Below are 6783 nucleotides of genomic sequence, written 5' to 3' on the forward strand. Positions count from 1 at the left end.
CTAATCAGATACTGTATGAATGCATGACTGTGAGAGAGGGGCCCCTCTAATTGGCTGTGTGTGTGTGTGTGTGTGTGTGTGTGTGTGTGTGTGTGTGTGTGTGTGTGTGTGTGTGTGTGTGTGTGTGTGTGTGTGTGTGTGTGTGTGTGTGTGTGTGTGTGTGTGTGTGTGTGTGTGTGTGTGTGTGTGTGTGTGTGTCCGTGCGTGTGTGTGTGCCTGCGCATGCTTGTTTATGTGTGTGTGTTTGTCTGCCGATGGCTCTCCTCCTTCAAGGACCCGGCAGCGTCCCATTGGTATTCACCCAGGGTCACAGTGTGCTGTTCTAATAGTGACGCACCACACCATTAGTGAGAGACCCCGGAACCTTCCATTTCCTTAACAAGGGGGACTCTCTCTCTACACTGGGCTGGATTTGATCCTTCCAAGGCATGTCAAACGTCCCCAGAGCCCCTTCTTTACAGCAAAGACACCTTGAAATATGTTCGCTGCTAACATCTCGATATGTAACGTACAGAAGAAGAAGTATTTCATTCCAATAATTGTTGTTTTGTAACTGACCCTGTATCGTTTTGTAACAGACGGATTATAAAGGTTTTCATCTATTTAATTAGCTTAATCTATTTTCATCTGTAATTGGAAACTTCGGGTGCAATGAGATAGCAACCCCTTTTAATGTGGCTCGGTGTTCAATCTTTTATGAAAAATAAGTCAAATCATCAGATTTCAGTTAATTATTGATATTATCCCATTTTATCTAATCAGTTAAATTACACTGAAATGTACTAAATTGCACTGAAATGAAAATTGCACAAAGATGTTGCATTCACTGTGCTTACCTGCATTTTGCGATTGCTATTGAGACACCACTTATCATAGCAGTTTCATGGAAGGTTTCACCTTCAGCTAGTAGATTCATACACAGAATTCAAGGACAACCTAACCCACAACACAGACCCATTCACTCTCTCCACAATAACATTTTACTGCAGTGTAGCATTAGCCTAGCCTAAAGATACTTAATTTAGCTGCTCAGTACCATGATTTAATGCTTTGCATTTCCATTCAGGACTGACAGTTCAATAACCTTTGACTTACCATCGAAAATCATCAAGAGACCGCCAATATCCTGAGAGTTTAATTTAATGTTCAAGAATGGACTTCGCTGAAGGATTATCAATCCTTGACCTTAAGATTACTATTATTAATATGTATATTTTGGAATTGGAGCTCAGTGTTTTAGCCTCCGCGATAAAGGTCAGTGCTTTAATGAAAATGAAAAGTACAGTAGCTTTTGCATCCACCCATTGTAGCACAGAGTAGGCCTAAACCAAGCTCCCAATCCCTTTTACAATCTACAGGATCAATGTTAGCGATGCTGTTTTGTGCGAAGGCTTATCCACCTAATTTTTGAACATTGCTATGGGCACAGCCAAACAACGGAAGTGATGGATTCGACTTCCGCTTTACTTCCCTACTGTCAATTTATAGAGCATAAAAGTAAACAAGTATAAGTGTAACGATTAACATTAGGCTACATAGTCTAACTATAAAATGTTTGTGAGTATCCACACTAGAGGAAAGTTTATTGTTTATGTACAGTCCTATACCTGTCAATCAACCAATCAACGCAACCTAGCCTACTGTATGCTGTCTATTAATAAGGTGGTAACACAAGACCATTCATGAGGTCTCTAACACACAGATACTGGTTCAGACCATTCATGAGGTCTCCAACACACAGATACTGGTTCAGACCATTCATGAGGTCTCCAACACACAGATACTGGTTCAGACCATTTATGAGGTCTCTAACACACAGATACTGGTTCAGACCATTCATGAGGTCTCTAACACACAGATACTGGTTCAGACCATTCATGAGGTCTCCAACACACAGATACTGGTTCAGACCATTCATGAGGTCTCCAACACACAGATACTGGTTCAGACCATTCAGTGCTTTCAGGGTGTGTTCATTGTCATAGTGATAACTGCAACTAATACTTCAATGTATATGTAGGCCTAATGAAGAATAATATAGTAACTCATATTTAAATGTAGCAATTCAACAACAAACGCCATTTAGCCTGCGCATTTTTATTTTTTATTTCACCTTTATTTAACTAGGCAAGTCAGTTAAGAACAAATTGTTATTTACATTGACGGCCTACCCCTACTGCAGTTTACGGACTATAGACAATCATTTTTTACTCACTTGATAACAATAGTAAATTCCTCATTGCACTGTGTTGTTGAAGCCCAGGTAGAATAATAAATAAAAAAATGTAGGCCTAATCTATAGAGGTGCAAGGGGACCACAGCCGCAGCCTGAGGAACACATTACAGATCTGCCATTTCATAAATATTTAGCCTGTAACTCTAATATTTAGCTAATCATTGTAGCACTCATATGGATTATGATAATGCACAATCATTGAGGAAGTTGTATCCATAGTTTCCCTGTTTCGCTTCTGTGTTTTAAAAGTGTTCAAAAATACTAAAATGTCATAGGATGTTTTCACCACATAGGTTATGTTAAGACCAAACTCTTTGTGTTTCAGACCCTTTCCCCCCTGTATCACTGTGAAACCTTGTTCTATCTTACAGTATCTCAACTGTCAACAATGATACTCCTAGCCTGGTTCCGGATCTGTATGTGCTGTAGCCTAGCGGTTAGAGCGTTGTGCCATGCAAAAAACACATCTCCATTTCACCCTCTTTGACTTGTATTGCCAACACCAAAGGAGTTAGACATTAGACCATCTTTAAACAGACCATAGTGTCCGTGTTGAATTAATGGGACATCATCTGCCACACCATACCACAGCACCACACGAGATAGGGGGGTAGTACCCCGTGGACCCTCACCGGCCTATCACAAGCCCTGATCAATCATCTCCCAACACACCACCTGAAGTATGGGGCCCATTGATTGGCCGGCCAGATCTCCTTCAGAAGGTTTGGAAGGGGGATTGGATGTATGCTTGTGAAGGGCGCTATTATTGACCTGGTCCTGTGGTTCTGAGTTCTCTGAAGAAAATTATGTTTGTAAATCCATTTAAGGAGGCATGTTAGGTTAATAAAAAACTATTGAGACAGAACAAGGGGAAGAGCTTTGCAGTGAGAAAATATATTCTCTTGTTTCTGCTTCCTCTGGCTTGAAGACAGACAGAATTGTTTTGATAGACACAGTGCATAAGAAAGATAGAGGATAATTATGATCTCTGTGTCAAATAGTTTTTACACCCTGGGATGGGAGCAGAAATGTATGCAGACGGACTCCCTCGTCAGCTGCAATCCCACTCAGAGATAGGTACATCAGAGACGGAAGAAAGGTGTATAATGAGCGTGCACCACTGTATTTACAGTTAGATCTCAATTCAATGTCTTCTGATAGCACTCGTTCTCTCTCTCTCTCTTTACAGATATTTAAATTACAAACCCAGATGAGATCAATGGGCCCTGATAACCTGGACCATGCAGTTCTCTCTCTGTCTCAAAGGAAAAGAAGAGATCTTATATTTAAAACATTATTATACATTATGCACTCAGATCATACATTATTAAACATGTGCTGCTGATATACACTGCAATGGTGAGATGCAGCAATGTGCTTTCCATACAGAGACAGAGAGAGATTCGAGGTAGCTCGCTGCCTTTAGATTGTGCTTCACACATTGTGGCAGAATAATAAGCATCAGTACACAAAGAGAGAGAGAGAGATGAAGGAAAGACAATAAACAATTTGACATCTATGGGGTGCAACCAGGAGTACTTGCCTTGTTGTGTTTGGCTTGCATTGCCTGTTCTATGATGATGGGGATCGGAGAAGAGCTAGAACTCAGATAGCGGTAGGGGGGGGGGGGGTGAAGAAACTCACAGATCCGGAGTGTAGATGTTGATTTGAAGGAAGAAAAGAAAGAATAATAGGCTTTGATGTGAAGAAATAAAAGCAACCAATTCTCGGCTTTGATGGTTGAATGTCAGGAAACAGCGGACTAATTGGTGTTGTAATCTCCAAGGAAACGGATAGGCTGAGGCTTTGTACCCCACATATAGGGGTGATGGGGCTTTATATACCTCAAATCTACTGGTTAAAGGGATGATGGTGATGTATACTCTGTGGCTGAAGGTATACCCTATACTTAATAACCCACATTTACTGGTTTTAAGAGGGAATGGGGCTGTATAATCTCCATAAACTCTGTGGCTGAAGATATACCCAACACTTTGAACTCCACATCCACTGACTATAAGGGATGAGTGTAGATATAGCTGGAATTTATTGACATTGACATGCAGGTCTAATGTTGATAGATGATGTTAGGATAGAAACTTGGTAAGGTACAGTATTTAGCTAGTTGCGAGTTGCATCCAAGAAAGACTTTAGTATACTGGAGTCATAACATTGTTAAAACAAGCTGAATTTGTCAGGTCAATGCTTTCAACTTGAACAGATTGATTTAAAACACAGACATTCCACAACAGGCTGCTTGTATTTATTTACTTTTCCCTAGCCGTACCTTTATGATCAAATGAATAATTTACTATTCAGATCATATTACTAATTCAACTCGGCAACAACACACTCTCTCTCGCTGCATGTAAAAATATTGATTTCAGCTTTTATAAACAGCAATTTAAAACGACAGCATCACCTCGACAGACTCAGCACTGAACCTCAACAAGCAGAGCCAGGCAGAGCTAGTTTTATTTGCTTTCAATGAGAGACAGGAGAGAAAAAACTTGCTAACATTTGTTTTACAGCAATGGAGATATTTCTAGTAATTAAGTGTCTCTGTACTATAAAAACATTGATAGTACAGTAATGAAATAAGCCATGTTACCACTGAGGCCTTGGACTTCAGGACAGGAGCTAGGAGAGTAATTGTAAATGAGGAGCCAGTTGTGTTACCCCAAGCTCCATTAAAATTTCATTTCCCATGAATGGCATTATTCAAATGAGGTTAAATCACATCAGTTAGCCTGCTTGGCAATGCAAAGACTCAAGTGACTATGACTGAGGTGAGATTTCCCAAAGTCTAGAATGTGCCGTATGTCATTTATGAGGGTACTTCATATTTAGAGCATAAAATATACTGGTGATTCCTGGCCTTGGGCCTTCATGTATTTGTAACAGTATAAAGACAATGGACCATAGAAATTCACTATAAGACCTAAAACCTTTTTTTCATCCCTCTAAGACAAACCTTTCTTATTGCTTTACAAAATTACTAGAAATATGATATAGCGATTCTTGAATTGAATTGACAAGCTAGGTAATGGGTCACAATGTCAGATCAAGTTGATTGTATTTACATACATTTTGGGTGGCCCACTGTTACCTGCTGACTGAATGAGAATGTGTATTTCTGATCTCTAGTTCACCCTTTGAGTAACGTTATAAATCCCCAGTACAAAACGCCTCAAATCTGATGTCACTGGGCACCGGTATGTTCCTTCTGAATTGTATGAAAATATCAATGTCAAGGAGGTACAAAGACAAACGCCATATTGGATGTAGGGCCAGCCTCAGCATTTGATCCAGCCCTCCTGCCTTGCCCATGTACTGTACACCCATAAGTCACCCTGGTAACAGAGTGAGTGTTGCATGTCTTAACCCTGGCCACAGGAACATCATTAGGATTATAGTGAGTATGATTTCATGCTACTTGGTCATTAGTAATCTATGATAAATAGCAGTGAGAAGGGAACAAAGCCATGTGTAATATTAGGTGACCCTATGTTATTAGTGCTGAGAGAAACCATTAGTGAGTTGCCTTAACCTGTTTTAATGAGGTCTCTCTGCTCATGGGGGAAAAAAGGCTGATTCGTGCATATGTTATAAAGGAGCCAGCAAACGCAGCGCAGGCAGGCATATTGTAGGTCTAACCACGTACAGAGGTGTTAACAATACGGCCTCGATCACTGCTGCTTTACTGCCATTTCTACCTCCATCGAGGACGTACTTTATCACTCTTTGTCAATGGGCGTCTCAGGGTTAATATACAGCAAGCCAACATTGTCTCTAGGCCCTAAATGAATGTGCTAACAACACTACAGTACCACAGAATCAGCTATTCACACACACACACATACTATGTTATGTTCTTCTATCCTCGTGGGGACCTAAAATTCATTTCCATTCAAAATCCAATTTTCCCTAACCCCTAACCCTAACCTGACCCTTACCATAACCCTAACCTTAACCCTAACCCTAAGCTTAACCCGTAACCCTAACTCAAACCTTTAACCTAACTCCTAACCCCTTACCCTAATGTGGGACGTGGGAAATGTCCCCACGAGGGTGAAGTTTTACTGTCCTTGTGGGGACTTTTGGGGATTGTAGGTCCCCACAAGGACAGAAGAACCAACACACTACTACAACTACCACAACTACTACTACTACTACTACCACTAGCACTAGCACTACCACTACTACCACTACCACTACTACTACTACTACTACTACTACCACCCCTACCACGACCACTACAACCACCACACTACCACCACTACTACTCAATCAATCAATCAATTTTATTTTATATAGCCCTTCGTACATCAGCTAATATCTCGAAGTGCTGTACAGACACCCAGCCTAAAACCCCAAACAGCTAGTAATGCAGGTGTAGAAGCACGGTGGCTAGGAAAAACTCCCTAGAAAGGCCAAAACCTAGGAAGAAACCTAGAGAGGAACCAGGCTATGAGGGGTGGCCAGTCCTCTTCTGGCTGTGCCGGGTGGAGATTATAACAGAACTATGCCAAGATGTTCAAAAATGT

Source organism: Salvelinus alpinus, chromosome 33 (genome assembly GCF_045679555.1).
Source record: "Salvelinus alpinus chromosome 33, SLU_Salpinus.1, whole genome shotgun sequence".
Lineage (NCBI taxonomy): Eukaryota > Metazoa > Chordata > Actinopteri > Salmoniformes > Salmonidae > Salvelinus > Salvelinus alpinus.